This window comes from Ictidomys tridecemlineatus, chromosome 5, assembly GCF_052094955.1.
Source record: "Ictidomys tridecemlineatus isolate mIctTri1 chromosome 5, mIctTri1.hap1, whole genome shotgun sequence".
Lineage (NCBI taxonomy): Eukaryota > Metazoa > Chordata > Mammalia > Rodentia > Sciuridae > Ictidomys > Ictidomys tridecemlineatus.
This window is the reverse complement of record NC_135481.1, coordinates 91,507,344-91,524,389: the sequence shown is the minus strand read 5'-3', so window position 1 is coordinate 91,524,389 and position 17,046 is coordinate 91,507,344. Positions and strand designations below refer to the sequence as shown.

Here is a 17,046-nt window from a genome sequence, read left to right as displayed (position 1 = left end):
ATTGAGTTTTAATACTATATCTGAATTACAAATATTCACATTTCTATTCAATAAACATGGTGTTCTACACAGAAGTTATTTTGAGATCTCTAGTAATGCTGTTGTCTTCAATGCACATGTACACAATATAGAGATGCCCCATGTGTTCTTCATCTAGTTTACTCCAGAGATAGGTCATCTTTGCAAAATCATGGTGTGGTGACAATCACAATATGGATGCTGATAGGTCAAGGTGCAGAACCCTTCCTTCTCCACAGGATCCCTCTTTTTAGCAACATCCACATCTGTCCTGTCTCTATCTGTTCTTTAAGCCCTGGAAACCCCTAACTTGTTGTCCATTTCCATAATTTGGTCATTGCAAGAATATTTTATAAATAGGATCATACTGCATGTAACATGTTAAGATTGATACTTTCATTCCATCTAATTCTCTGGAGATTCATAGAGGTAGTTGTGTACATCTATGGTTCCTTCCTTCTTATTGTTGAACAGGATTTCATGGCACATATATACCATATTTGTTTAACCATTCACTTCATGAAGGCCATATAGGTTATTTCCTGTCTTGAATTATTATGACCAGAGCTACCATAAGATTTTTGAGTGAAGATAATTCTCTATTTTTCAGGACATATGCCCAGGAATACAATTACTGAGTCAAATTGTGAATACATGATCAGTTTTATAATACACTGCCAAATTGTGATGCTCTACAATTTTGCATCTTCACCAGCAATTCCTGAATGATCTAATTCTCCATACACTTGGTAGCATTTGCTGTTGTCATTGGTCTTAATTTTAGCTATTCTTATAGATATGCAGCAATATCACATTGTGGTTTTAATTTGCATTTCTTTAGTAGCAGATGATATTAAACATCTTTTTTTTCCTTTTAAATATTGATTAAAGCCTATGTTTATGTTCATTCAATTTTTACAGTGTACTTTTATTTCTGCAGTGTCTATAATAATTTTCTTTGTTTTATTCCTGATATTGATAATTTGTGTCTTTGTTTTTTCTTTGTCTAGTTTGCTAGAAGTTTATAAATTGTACTCATCTTTTAAAGATCTGGGTCTTTTTTTCTTTGACTTTCTCTATTCATTTCTGCTATCAGTTGCACTGATTTCTGTTTTACTTCTATTATTTTCTTCCTTAGGCTTACTTTGGGTTAATTTTTCTCTTGTTTTTCTAGGTTCTTCAAGTGGAGCTTAGATTATTTATTTGAGTTTTTCTTCTAATATTCACATTTGGTGTAATAAATTTCCCCTCAGTTACTTTGTATTTCAACTTCCACTCAGCTCAATATATGATTGATTGCCCTTCAGACGTCTTCTTTGATCCTGAATTATTAAAAAGTATGTTGTTTAGCTTGCAGGCAATTGAATATTTTCCTGTTATCTTTCTGATATTTATTTATAGTTTTATTTCATTGTGTTTGGAGGACATATTCTTTATAATTTCAATTTTTTGACATTAAATTTGTTGAAGTTTGTTACTGTCCAGTATGTCATCTTACTTAGACTGAGTTTCCTGGGAATTAATTTGAAAAGAGTTTTGTATTCTGCTGCTGTGGGGATTGTTCTATCAATTTTATTAGAGCCTACCAGCTGAAGAGTGCTGTTGAGTTCTTACATATTCTCACTAAGTTTGTAGGGTCATTTTATGAATCTTTAAGAGAGGTATATTGAAGTCTCTTTCTATAAATCTAGATTTATTTATCCTTTCCCTTCTAACAGTTTTTTCTTAAAGTTAATTTTTAGTTGTGTTGGTTAGTTCATACACACTTGGGATTGTATATCTTCTTGAGAAACTGATCCTTTGAACAATATATGTTTGTTTTCTGACTCTGTTAATTTTCTTTGCTAAGAAATCTACTTTATCTGATACTGATATAGCTGTTCCTACTTTCCTTTCTGATACTGATGTAGCTGTTTCTACTTTCCTTTGATCACTGCATGATAAATCATTCATACATATTTGTCATGATATTAAAAGTGAGGTTTTTATGGACAGCTATAATTAAGCTATGTTTTTAATCTACTGATATTTTAACTGTTTTTTCATTGGAGTATTTTGATAAATCTCTGCACCTTAATTGGTGCATGTAGTTAGCACTTAGTGTAATTCATATTTTAAGGCCAAACTCCAATTTTATTTTTTGTTATTTGTTCTCTCCAGTTTTTTGTTTGTTTGTTTGTTTCCCTGTTGTTTTTGTTACTTGACTTTCTCATTATTTGACTTTCTCTAGAATTCTATTTCAGTTATTTATATTATTTTGGATGTATCTACTTCTATAGTTTTCTTCAGTGGTTGCATTGGGTATCACATTATGTATAAGTATCATAGTGTACCAGTGACATCACCAATTTGAATAAAGTATAAAAGCACTGTCTCCCTTTGCCTCCATTTATCATCCATTATTTTATATATATAATTTTATTAGATACTATTATTACCTTTGCTTCATCTATTATAAATAATTTAGGAAATGCATGAGGAAAAGGAAAATCTATCATATTTACCCCTAATCTTGCTTATTGCACTCTTTCTTCTTTTCTGATTTTCCAAGGTACATTTTTATCATTTCTTTGTGTTTAGTAGAGAGTTACCTTTAGACACTGTTAGAGAGTAACTCTGCTGGCAACAAATTTTCTTAGTTTGCCTTCATCTGAGAGTGTCTTGGTTTCTTAGTAATTCCTGAAGGATCAGTTCATATTTATTTCATTCTGATTGACAGTTCTCTTTCAGCACTTGAAAAATACTGGGCCACTTCTTTCTGGCCTCCCTGGCTTTTGAAAAGAAATCCATTGTTATTGGAATTGGTTTATCCCTTGGCTAAGGGATATCATTGCTCTCTGGCTGCCTTCAAGATTTTTTTCTTCTTTTGGAAAGCTTTCAGATTTGTTATGATTGCATGAATTTCTTTAGGTATATTATAATGGGGTGCTTTCAGCTCCCTGAAGTATATTTATAACTCTTTATATATTTGGAGTTATTTTAGTTAATTTTTTTGCTGCTGTGACCTACAGACCCAACCAGAACAATTGCAGAGGAGGAAAAGTTTATTTGTAGGCTTACACTTTCAGAGGTCTTATCCATAGATAGCCAGGTCCATTTCTTGGGTTTCAAAGTGAGGCAGAAAAACATGGCAGAAGAGTGTGGCAGAGGGAACCTGCTCACACAATGATGAGGAAAAATGAGAGAGAGAGAAAAGGTGGGGGAGAGAGAAAGAGAGAGATACAAAATATATACCCCATAGCCATGCCTCCAATGACCCACTTCCTCCAGCCATGCCCCACCTGCCTCCAGTTACCAGTCAGTTAATCCTCTCAGGTATTAATCCACTAATTAGGTTAAGAAGATAACCCAACCATTTCTCCTCCAACCATTTTGCATTCTCTCATGAGCTTTTGGGGGACACCTCATATCCAAACCATAACAAAAGTTTTCTGCCATTTTTCCGGGAGTACTCATTCAGGCTTATTTTGTTTTTATTAACTTTATGAGGATCCTGATAATACAAATATTAAACCTTTCATCCCAATCCTATAGGTATCTGAGGAGGTGATCACTTTTTTATGTCAGCCTGTTTTTCTCTGTGTGTGTGCAGGTGAGTACTTTCAGTTGTAACATATTCTGGTTTATTGATGCTTTTCTCTGAACATTCTGTTGTTGAACTCATCTCCTAGTGCTTTATTTCAATTATTATAATTCTGAAAATTTCATTCCTTTCCTGGTTAAATATTTTATTTCTTTACTGAAACACTCTATTTTTAAATTTAAATTTGTAATTGCTTGTTGAAGAATTTTAAAATGATGTCTGTTTAAAACCCTTGTCAGGCAATTGTAATATCTGAGTCACTTAGTGTTATTGTCTGTTGATTGAGCTTTCTCATTTAAGCTGAAATTTTCTTTGTTCTTACTGTGGTGAGTAATTATTGATTGAAATCAGGATATCATTGATATCATTCATTGAAACCAGATGTCATTGCTCTCTGGCTGCCTTCAAGATTTTTTCTTCTTTTAGAAGCTTTCAGATTTGTTATTATTTTATGAATTTTTTAGGTATATTCTAATCAGGATGTTTTCAGCTCCCTGAAGTATATTTATAACTCTATAAGTTTGGAAGTTGTTCTAGTCAAATTTTTTGCTGCTATGACCTAAGGACCCGACCAGTTAGCCAACTGTGGGCAACTGTAGATTTTACTTAAAATTTTCTATGTTTTTTTTTTTTTGTGTGTGGTACTGGGGATTGAACCCAGTGCCTCATACATGTTAGGTAAGTATTCTATTACTGAGCTACACTCTCAGCCCATAAATCTTTTAATTAGTGGCCATCATGCATCTTAAAATCTACTCTCTGAAAAGTCATCAATGAAATCATTAAATCTATAAGATATTTCTAAGTGCATCATCAGACAAATGTTTCTCAAGTTTTTATATGCACATAAATCACATTAAAATGGAAATTCTAAGAAAATCTGAGTGGGACTTAAGATTCTGCATCTCAGACTAGTTCCAAGGTCACTGATGCTATTTTGTGTATTCTCCTCTATCTATATTGGATATCTTAGCATTATTTTCCCCTCTTCGGCATGAAATGGCCTTGCCCAATTATATTAATAAGGTCTTTATTAATTACTTTGATGCTTTTCACAAAGAATTTACATTTTGGAAGATAATGTAACACACATAATAGACCAATACAATAAGGACATTAGCTACAGTGGAAGCAGAATTCAAATGTGATATCCAAGATTCTCCATCCTGGTACACACACTTTGCATAATTTTCTCCACTTGAGTGTTGTCAAGAAGTGAAATATGACAGCCATCATTCCTAGGATTAGTTTATATTTCATGCCAAAGCCAAAGATATTTTTCAGATATTACTGAAGTCCCTAATAAGTCTGGCTTTGAGTTCATCAAAAGATTATCTTTGGTAATCCTGATCTAATCAGCTGGGCTCCTTAATAGAGGGCTCAGGCTCTTGTCAAATTAGGAAGAGTCTCCTACTAGAGGAAGCCAGCACCAAGAGTTCTGCAGCTGTAAAGAGGTGAATTCTGCCAATAACCAAGTGAGCTTGGAAGAAGAGTCTCAGGCATCAAACAAGACTTTGAGCTGGCTGACTGCAGCCTTGTAAGATTCAGCTTAGCCATTCCCAGGCTTCTGAGCCACAGAGACTGAGAAACAGTAAATGGATGCAGACCTTACAAAAGATAAATATACTATCTGCATTATCATAAGGCTTTGAAATTCAACCCTACATATAAAGAATCTAAAAGGTCCAGAGGCAGACAGATTTCCCAAGAAAGCATTCCTTCCTACCAGTCCCTTCAGTATTCCCAAGGAGAAATCTAAATCCCCTGTCATTCTTCCCTAACTTCAGAGCCACCTGAGTCCATGTCCCCAGTCATCTGATTCTATTTATGGGGAATTTCCCGGGAAGGAGTGGGCTGCTTCTTCACCGCTTGCCCTGACCTTGGTGTGCATCCCTGCTGTACTGTAGGTGCCCCTAGTCCTGAGGAAATGTCATTCTGCTGTACTGCCTTGTCAGTGGATGGAACACTGCCTGGTTTGACTCTGAATAGAACTCTTGATTTATCTGATTACAGTGCTGATATTGCAGAAGAATGCAAAGTCTGCAGGAGCCACGCTCAGCTGAGGTGCAACTACTCCTCTTCTATGCAGTATCCCTACTGCCTGTGCCAGCCATGTCCTGCCCTCCAGCCTCTCCCAAGGTACTCATGAGGAAAGGGGCTTGTTTCAGGCATTAAATGTTTTCAGGCTGAATTTGGAAAGAATGCAAACACCTTCCAACTGAGTAAACCCTGAGATCATTGGAGAGATGCCACTGAGTATTTCTGTCCCCTGAGTCTCACCATGCAGAGTTGAGCACAAATTACCAGAAACCTGCAGATTAAAGAAGCAGCATCACAGCCTCAATTATTTCAGGAATTTGGCATGTTTTCTGAAGGCAATAGTACAGAGAAAGTAGAATCTTAGAAAGAGTTTGGTTTCTATAGAGATCTTAGTGTGTGTTTGCCATTTTGCAAAGGAAGGATCTGATTTCTGAAAGACAGCATTCTTAGAGAGTCAAGATTCTCCAGGACATTAGGCTACAGGATTCTCAACAAACTGGTTACTTGCTGGCATGTCATTTGATAGGGATGGGACAGGAGAGCCTAACGTTGGTTGTGTGCCTTAGCTGGGGACAAATCACAGGTTCACCACAGTCATTATTCTCTTAAGCAATCAAGAAACCCAGAACAACTCTTGTTTATTTTTTTTCCCAAACCACATTATCTCTAGGTTATTTTATCTAGCATCTTGATTTCAATTGTCTAAATTCCTCTGATGGGGCTTCTTTAAAGAATTTCAGCTCCACTCAGGTATTTGAAGCTGAGTAACTTCATTGAAGCTGTCATTAAAGCATGTGTACAAGGCCACCATTCCAAAGACCAAATAGTAGGAAGAACAAAGATCTTCTTTATGCAATGGTCCTAGGAATGGACATTCCTAATTAACACAGAGTCCTGCCGAAATTCCAGGTAAAAATGTCAGGTTTGTTGTTTTATGAATAGCCTGCCTTTTCTTTAACAGACCCACACAAGTCCCCTCTGGAGATTAAAAGTCACCTCTCCTTTTCCCAAGTATCCCATCACTCTCTGTTTTTTCTTATTATTTTCTTGTTTTGTTTTGTTTTTTGGTGGTGTGGATGAAACCCAGGGTCTCACACATGCCAAACACATGCTGTACCACTGAGCTACAAACTAGCCCATTTTCTCCCTTCCAATCCAATTGCTGGAATACCTTCCGAGTAGCCAAGGACAATTAGTGATTCTTTAATCCTCTTTACTTATTTCCTGCACCATTACTAACCATGGCTGTAGTATACATTTGCAGTATTTTTCTTTAATGGGTCATCTGATATCCATTGTCTGTAGATAATTTCATTTTCTGCCTCAGTGAAAATAGAAGCATCCTCATTTTCCATTCCCTTTGTCCGAAAATTCATCTACAGTTGTTGTTGTTGCTGCTGCTGATGATGATGGTGATGATGATAATGATTACGTGCTAAGGACTGAATCAGGACCTTGTGCATGCTAGGAAAGCACTCTACCCCAAGGAATCTCCATACTTCTTTATTGGTTGCACCAAATTCTACCAAAAAAAAATCTGCTGGAATTTTGAGTAATTTTGCATTGAATTTGTAAAATAATTTGGGGAACCTAATGCTACTGAGGTTTCTAATTCATAACATGACAGATTTTTCTAATTTTTAAGATTTTTTTATTCTGTATCAATATTTTTGAACATAGTTTTATAAACCAAATAGACAAGGCAGTAATTAAGAAAAATGATTTGAAACACATATATTGTTCAAAGGTTTTTATGTATAAAATGTAAAGAGCTCTTTCAACTCAATAAGAATACAAAGACCCAAGTTTTAAAATGGGCAAATGACTCTTTATAAAAGAAGATATACAAATGACCAACAAGCACTTGAAAATTTGCTCTAAAAAATATGACCCATGAGGGCTGGGTGTGTGGCTCAAGTGGTAGTGCCCTCACCTAGCATGTGATCCTTATCACCACATAAAAATAAAATAAAGATATTGTGTTAACCTAAAAAAACTAAAAAATAAATATAAAAAAATATGACCCATGAGCCAAATCCAGTCATTCACCTACTTTTATAAAGTTTTATTGGAACAAAGCAATGCTGTTTTTAAATACTGTCAATAGCTGCTTTCATGCCACAGTGGCAGAGCTGAGTAGTTGCACCAGAGACTGAACAGCCTCCAAATTTGAAAATGATCTGATTGTGTATGGGAAAAATTTGTTGACCTCTATTCTACATCATAAGTAATTAGAAAAATACAAGAGAATGTCACAAGAAGATACCACTACACACCATTATGTTAGTTAAAAATAGATGACTAAATCAAGTGTCTACAAAGGTACAAAAACAATTATCTAATTTAGAATCTATTTAGAAACACGTTCCTTTCAATGTGAATGGCTCACCCTAATATGACATTAATATTATAGGAGGGACAAGAGCCTCTTCAGTGACTCTACCTGAGGACCAAAGTGTGCTTTTGAAGGGACCCCAGGGTAAGTGTGGTGCAAATTTCATATTTCAATAGTCCTATTCTTTCCTGGTATGTCCAACATCCCAACCAACTCCTTCTGACCCACCTCAGACACTCCAATGGAGGGTAACAAATGTTTCTAGCTGACCTCACCAATGGAAAAATCTCCTTTCATCAGAAGAAATCATTGCCCCCAGAAAAGATTCAAGCATGTATTTTAGTGCTCTGATTGATGCATGGGTTACTGGACACAACCTTTAAAGGTAATTTTGCTGCATATTTAATTTTGGTGCATGATTATACAGAATGGTGGATTTCACTGCAGTGTGTTTGTATATGCACATAATATAATTTTATCAGTTTTACTTCCCACTACCTCCCCTTGCCGTGTCCCTCCTCCTTTTTCTGATCCCCTTTTTCAGACATAGTGGTCTCCCTTTTATTTTTCATGTAATATTTTTATTCTATTTATCTCCATAGCTTCTATCTATGAAAGAAAACACACAACACCTACCTTTCTGAGTCCAGCTTATGTTGCTTAACATGATACTCTACAGTTCCATACATTTTTTTTTCAAAAGGCAGAATTCCATTCTTTATGACTGAATAAAACTTCATTGTGTATACATTCCACATTTTCTCTATACATTCATTTATTGACAGACACCTAGGCTCATTCCATAACTTGGATATTGTAAATTATGCGTCAATAACATAGGAATGCATGCATCTCTAAAGTATGCTATCTTCAACTTTTTGGGTAGATACTGAAGATTGGTATAGCTAGATCATTTGATATTTCTATTTTGCTCTTTGAGGGGCCTCCATGGTAATTTCAATTTTGGCTGAACTAATTTACATTCCTCTCAACAATGTATAAATATTCCTTTCCCCCTGCCTTCTTGCCAGCCTTCATTGTTATTTGTATTCTTGAACATGGCCATTCTGACTGGAATGAGATGGAAATCTCAGTGTAGTTTTGATTTGCATTTATGTGATGGTTAAAAATGCTGCCCATCTTTTCATATAATCATTGGCCATTTGTACTTCTTCTTTGCTAAGTGTCTGTCTAGATCATTTGCCCATTTATTTAATGGGTTATTTATTTATTTAATTGAACACAACCTTTGAAGAAGCTGTAGGAAATTGTACAGTGTTATCTCCACATATGGCCACAAAGGGGCAATGCTGCTTCAGTGAAGGTTAATGTTTATCTCTCTTACACATATTTAGCAAGTAGCAAGAGATCATTCTTTAAAATCTAGTAAATTACCTCCTCCACTGGTTCAGTATATTTGGATATCAAACATATAGCTGTATGTTTATCTATCTATCTATCTGTCTATCTATATACCTAAATAGTATCTGTTATCCTGGTCTCACAGGGTTGAAATTGACATTGGAAGGGAACACTTTTTTGAAGACATATGATGTCCTTCAAGGTCAGGGCTATATTAACTCTTTTAATGGACGTTTATAATGTTCTCTCCCACCCACGTGGCCCAATCTTCTGACACACTGAGTTAAAATTACGATCTAGTCTTTTTATTGGGAAATCCAATAATGGTTTAAGGCCCAGTCCAAGCCCCTCCTCTGTCAAGACCCTCTTCTGACTGGGTCCAGAAGCAGACTTCCTTACTGTTTCCTGTGTCATTTTCTCCAGACACACATGTCTCTTTGGTGAGTTTTACTTTGCTCTCCTTACCTATTGGGACTGGCTAACTGAGGATGGGGACTATGTCTTTCATGACTGAGCTGCAAGTACTATTCATTTGTAGGTATTTACTAGGCCCTCAAATAAATATTAAGCAGTTCCTTCCTATCTTCAATTTCACTCCCAGTCTTCCAGGTTCCTATAGACAACTGTTGTCTGAATATTAAATGGGAAATTCAGATACATACAATTTATAAGTTTTAAATTGCCCAAATTCTGAGTAGCCTGACTTAAATCTCCTCCCATCCTGCTCCATCCCACCCAGGACATGAGTCAGTCCTTTGTCAGTACATCCTTGCTGCTTATGCCACCTGCCCATTTGTCACTTAGTAACATCTCGGTTATCAGAATGTCCAGTATCACAGTGTTTCTGTCCAAGTAATTATTATTTTATTTAATGAGGACTCCAGAATGTAAGAGCAGAGGTTCTGACAATTTGAAAAAGCCAAGGAAAAGCTATAAAGTGTTTCCTCTGTGAGAAAAGAGGAAATATTATCATAGGTATAGGAAAAAAGAGTAGAGAGAGAGTTCAGTATTATTTGCTGTTTCATGCATACACAGGAAATCTTGAAACATCTCCTATACATAACAGGGTGCTATCCTATGTTGAATACATGCCAAATAAATGAACACATGAGGAAATGACAAAGAAAAGTTTACAAAATTACAAAAAAAATTTACAAAAGTAGTACAAAATTCTAGGACATCAGAATTAAATGGGAAGAGACAGATTGAGGAATGTGGACCATCATCTCCAATTGCACTGGGATGATATTTTTCTCCTTGATTAGATTTGGGAAGACATCAAATACTCTCTTTAGTAATAATAATATCTTCCTTAATCTTTTTAACTTCTATTACTTATAATATAACCCATCCCTATGTTTTGGACTCTAAGGTCAAATTGATTCCTTATATGCTCATAATTCATCTATGAGAATAAAGTATGAATAAAGCATTAAATACTTATTCAAACTCGGAAAAAGAGTTACCCAAACTCTGAATTATTGGGTGGCAACTTTAGCCTCATATCTTCTGAAGTCTGGAAGTTTTTCAAGTCTTTTGTCTATCTGAAGATCAGAGTTCTTCCAGAGAAGATAATCCCAGTATTTTCTAGTTTCTTACTTCAGGTATATTCTTAGAAATATTTAATTTCCCTCATCCACATTTTATAATACAAAGAAATTGACATTTATTTAATTATCTTCTAAAATTCTCTAGGGTAATGTAAAATATAGGCACATTGAAGTTCCCTGAGGAGAAAGAAACCAGTTTTATTCTGTGTGTTCTGATCCACACTCTTAGCTAGCAATGGAGTATTATGTCCATTGTGTCCCCCAAAATTTTATTAGTAGTTGTAATAAAAATGAAATTCCTCTATTCTTGCTAATCTTGTGGCTTCAGGGGATTCTCTCTCTTCCACTACTGTCATATAAAATGATTTCTACTGATGTACCCAACTGTCATAGAGTATGATTTTTTAATATTCCAGGAGAAATGAAGTAAAGGTAGAAGGGCATTAGCAGAGAGGAATTTTAAACTTATCCTTATCCATGTGTAAGGAGGGGATTTTTGATTCTCCCTAAATGTATTTTCAAAAATTCTAAATTTGGACAAAACAGGAAGTGCTTCCTTGTCAGAAAGGTTTCAGCAAACTTACTTGTGCAAAGGTGGAGCCTGTTGACAGAATTGCAGAGCTCGCAAACTTAGAGTCCAGCTCAGCTGACTGGGGAGACTAGAAGACCAGCTGGGTTCTCACTGGGCTGTGGCTCCTGGAGAAATGGACAAGATCCTGGGAGCATCACTTTTAATCCTAGGCCTTCACCTTACCTGTGAGTTGTGGAGGAAAAGCCCCAGCTCATGTGATTAATATGGGGAGATGGAAAATTGAGACACAGGCAAATCTTGCAGGTAGGAGTTTTAAGAGGGAAATATAAATTTGTTGGCCTAATGACTTTTTGTCATCTTTCCAAGCAGGGGTGAGTGGCCAACAGAAGGGAAAAAGTGACCAGCAACAAGTGAAGCAAAGTCCTCAATCTCTGACTGTCCAGGAAGGAGGGATTTTAGAGTTGAACTGTTTGTATGAGAACAGTGCATTTGACTACTTCGGATGGTATCGGCAATTCCCTGGTAAAGGCCCAGCATTATTGGTAGCCATCAGTTCAATTAGAATAAAAGAAGAATTTGGAAGATTCACAGTTTTCTTCAACAAAAGTGCTAAACATATCGCCTTGCACATCACGGACTCTCAACCTGGAGACTCAGCCACCTATTTCTGTGCAGCAAGAGCACAGTGCTCTCCAGGCACCTGCAGCCTGAACTCAAACCTGCAGCTGAGGCCCCAGCCAAGCCCTGCTGCAGGGCTTAGACTGACAGAAACACAGACTGGCTTTCACTTGCACAGATAGATGATGAAGTAAATGTATGGATTCACTAGTGCAGGTGCATGAAAGGGTAGTTGTTAAAGTAAATTTTAAAAAACTCAGTTTAATGAGTAACCAACCTGCAGAAATTTTTTCATAATAAAGTATAATATGTCATCACTATTTAATCAGTTCTAGGTCAAATGGCTCTTTATACATTGCTGGTAGAATGAAACTGGTCTGACAATATTAGAAATCTTTTGGAAGTTTTTTATAAAATGATTTATCATATGGACAGAAATTCCATTCCAATATATTCATCAACAAGAAATGATAATAATTATAACAGAAGGACATTTGTTTAAGGTAGTCTTATCCATAATAATCCACATTCCCAAATTGGAAACAACAAAATGTTCACTAAATGGTGAATAGAGTTATGAATTATGGTTTATTCCTATAAATAAATTCTATGAATTTGTATGAAATACTACACAGCAATAAAATGGGCTAAGCTAATGATACAGGTAACACATAATAGATCTAAAAATGTGTATGCTTCCTTGAATGAGAATCATGGGCATCATAGTGAAAAAAGTAATCTCAAAGAGTAATTAAAAATAAACACAGAATGCATGTTTGACTTATGTAAAATTTTTAAATGGAAAAAAAATATATATAGGGATGTAGATAAGGGCAGGGAGCCACAATTTGCCTGTGAGAAGGGTGTGCATGAGCAGTGTTTTTAGGCTGATGGAGCCATTCTTGGTTGTCCTGATTGTAGTGGTGTTTACAAAGCCCTATGCATGAGACAAAATTTCACAGAATTGTACATGCACACACACACACACACACACACACACACACACACACAGAGAGAGAGAGAGAGAGAGAGAGAGAGAGAAATAGAAATTGATTAGTCAGAACAAGTTCTGCATTTTAATGAATAATATTGTATCAATATCAATTTTCTTGTTTTGATAATGGTACATAAGGAAAATGGTGTGTAGCTATAATTAAATAATGTGTCATTATTGAAGAAAGACGAATGTACAAGACCAGTCTGCATTGTTTTTGTACCTTATGTGTGAATCTAAAAGTATTTAAAAATCCAAGGTAAGCATGTGAAACAATTAGATTCTTGTATATTTCTCTTAGGAATGTAAACTGGGCAATCATTTCAGCAGATTCTTATAAAAACAAAAATAGGAAAGATAGATCTATCATAACCCAAGGGTACCACTTCTAGTCATTTTCTCAAAGGAATGAAAACTTGTGTTCAGGAAATACTGGTTTAAGAATGTTCATAGCAGCATTCTTCATAAGAGCAATCAATAGAGAAACTGCCCACAAAGAAGAGATTAAATCAACTGTGCTGTACCCATACAATGAAATATTAATCAGGTATAAAATTGACTGAATAATTAATTATATAATTATACACAAATAAATATTGATCACATTATGCCTAGCAAAATTTCCAGTCATAAAATTGTGCAAACTATTTGATTCCATTTATGTCAATTTCTAGAATAGGCAAACCTAACCATGGAGAAACCAAGGAGAAAAGCAGTCATAATTATGGAGCAGGAGTTGTTTGGACATAAAGGATCTTAATTCAGAGAGGAAGAAAATGTTCTATTTCTTGAAAGGAGTGTGGTTTTCAAAGCTGTTTGTAGTTTTCAAGTCTCCTGTAATTTGATACTTTCCTGCCATTTATTTTATATTACAATTTATACTTCAGTAAAAAATAAAGTGTACAGATATTAATCAAATAGGGAACAAAAGCAAAGTTACAGAAGGGGAAATCCAAGGCTCATTATTTTTGAAGAAATAAAAAATAAAAAAAATATTTGGTAATGTTGATAATGGAAAACAGAAAATAGGGGCTGAATGATGGTCCCTAAACTGCCCATGTCATAATCCCCAAAGTTTGTGAATTTGTAGCCTTACATGGTGTATTAGATTCCTAGGGCTGTCATAACAAAGTGCCACAGATTGGGGGAGTCAAAACAATAGAAATTCATTGTCTTACAATGCTGGAGGCAAGACATGTGAAATAAAGTCTATGCCCCTTGAAGACTTTAGGGAAGGTCTGTCCCAACATCTCTGCTAGCTTTGGTAGTCTCAGGCTTGTAGATGCTCATGTTCTTCCTGGGTATTTTCATTCCTCTTGTGTGCGTGTCCCTGTCTCTTCACATGATATTACATTTTTTATAAAGGCACTAGTCATATTAGACTGAGGATCCAGTTTACTTCAGTATGACCTCATTGAAACTAATTATATCTGCAAAAATCTTATTTTCAAATTAAATGACATTCATTAGTAATCAAAATTAGGACTTCAACATATGGATTTGGAGGGAAACAATTCAACAGAATACCATATGGCAAAAGGGAATTTGCAGAAGTGATTAATTCAAAGATCTTGAGATGAATAAATTATCCTGGATTACCCAGTGACCCAGACTAATCACAAGGAGCCTTATAAGAGAGAGACAGATAGTAGAGTCAGAACAGCAACAACAAAAGCCCTGCAATGAATGTGGAAATGAAGACAGCCTCTAAAATTGGAATTCAAATGTTGGATTATTCCTTGATTTCAGCCTCATGAGACTGACTTAGGATTTGTACCCTTTAGAATGCTAAGAGAATAAATTTGTGTTGTCTTTTGCCACCAAGTTGATGATATATCCTCATTGGAAAACTGGAAAACTAATAAAAACAGTGATATGAAATACTGAAAAGCAGACCTATCTGTCGTGGAAGTTAAAAATTTTAAGAGACGTTTACATGCAATTTGTACCAATAAAATTCAAAACTCTTAGGAAAAGAAACAACTTTGTTGAAAGATATATACTACCAAATGGAACAGGAGAAGTAGTTTATAAAATTAAATAGATTTATACTTATCAAAATTATTTGATAATTAGAGACAACCCAGAGACTTTATAAGGAAAATCTAATTTCTTACCAAAATTGAAAATAAGACAAATTTTTTTATATATTTGCCAACCACATAACCAAGAAAATAGCAGGAATTAATCTTAGATAAGGAACTGTTGTAAATAAATAAGAAAAATACCCAAAATAGAAAATAAATAAACAAGTTTATAAAAGGCAGTTCAAAGAAAATGTTAAGAGAAATGGGATTGTGACATATAAAACATTCACTTCCACCGTTATTACAGAAAATTAAGGTGAAAGAAAAGTAATTACTATGTTATTTGTATCAGATAAACAAAGTCAAAGTCTGATCAAGTTGTCAAGCATATGCGAAGGGGGCCATTTTACTTTTCCAGAGGAGAAAAACAACCACATGGAGAACAGTTTATACAGCCATTTAGGAAAACAATTAGTCTAAATAGTTAAAAGATACAAATCTAAAAATCCATCCATTTCAATTCCTGATATCTAAATTAAAGAAATTCATGTATGTGAACAGGAGACATTTACAAGGATGTAGCAGTATTTAAAAATAACAGTAAAAATCCATCAATAATGGCATGGACAAGGGTAGTTTACTCATACAATGCAAATACACAGCTATTTCAAGCAAATAAGTGGTCTCACACATATTTCCATAAGATGAATCTTAAAAACATGGTGTTGAATATAAAAAGCAAATGTCAGAATGTTATATAGTGCATAGAACTATTTAGGAGAAACCTCAAAATACAAACACAACACAAGGTATTGTTTAATGATAAATGGCTGTAAGGGTAAAATGTGAAAGGACCTGTAGGGAACCTTCCCAGTCTTGACTACTTCTTTGGAAGAGAAGAAGGAAAAGCAGACACTCCTTTAGCTCTGTCTGTAACGCTTAAAAAAATGAAGAAAAAGAAAACATAACAAAATTTACTATGTGTTTACTTATATTCCTGGATAAAAGGAGTTCATTACATAATTTTCTATACTTTTGCTTGTGGGACTTATGTAATAATTTTTTTTAAAAAAATTAAAACAGCTAAAATTTCTATGATCTCCATCTGCCCACCAAATGCAGACTGGAATCCTTATTAATATCTTTTTGCAAGATATATTCTCCTTAGGCTACATACATATCAACAATTTTCCTTTGATAAAAAATTTTAATGAGTTTATGAATTAAAAGATACCCAGCTGGTGGGGTGGACTGCCCCTGTAGTTCCAGCCACTCTGGGGGCCGAGCCAGGAAGATCTCAGGTCCAGGGCTCCAAGGCCAGCCAGCTCAACAAAGTGAAAGCCTGTCTTAAAATAAAACAAAACAAAATGTGAAGACTGGCTCACCTGAAACACACAAGCCAGAAGCTTCCTTCCCAGTCCACAGTGCACAGTTTTTCAATACACAGAAAGAGAAAATGAAAAAGAAAAACCAAATCAACTGGTTCTTACCAATAGGAGATGTGCCATAGACATTGTATGTGAACTTCCTTTACTCACAGTTTGTTTTACCGTCTTTAGTAGGAATTTTAAAAGTTGGATAATGAATTTGGAATAATTTTTACATATGATTGGAGTAGCTTTCATTGGTTTGAAATATATAAGAATAAAATAGCATGCAATGCTTAGGTTGAAATTTGTGGTCAGCATTAGAGCTGAGACATCATCAATGTAAAAGGTGGGGAGATTTGAGAAGATCTCAGAACCTGATTCTGTACCTTCTAGTGGTATGTGGGTTTGGAAATTTTGTAAAGGTACCAGGGAGAGGCTGAGGACATATTTCCATAGAATAACTCAAGTGTTTTCATTTGGGTTTCTTTACAGGGCAGACAAACAAAAGTATGTTTTTGGCATTTAGGAGTTAATAGAAACTTCTTCTCCAGATAAATTTTCAGCATAAAGTGGAGGAGAATCTTAATTCAATTTAATGTCAAAAGAAGGAAATATTT

At 35.1% G+C, this 17,046-nt stretch overlaps 1 long non-coding RNA gene across 1 annotated transcript; it reads left to right on the top strand.

Annotated features, from left to right (window-relative positions):
- The first annotated feature begins 3,372 nt into the window (after positions 1-3,372).
- On the top strand, positions 3,373-14,913 carry LOC101956933 (uncharacterized). The gene is made up of 4 exons (XR_013439096.1): positions 3,373-3,610; positions 5,615-5,740; positions 8,055-8,120; positions 11,790-14,913. It is a non-coding gene; the product is annotated as an uncharacterized LOC101956933 (long non-coding RNA).
- The last annotated feature ends 2,133 nt before the right edge of the window (positions 14,914-17,046 follow it).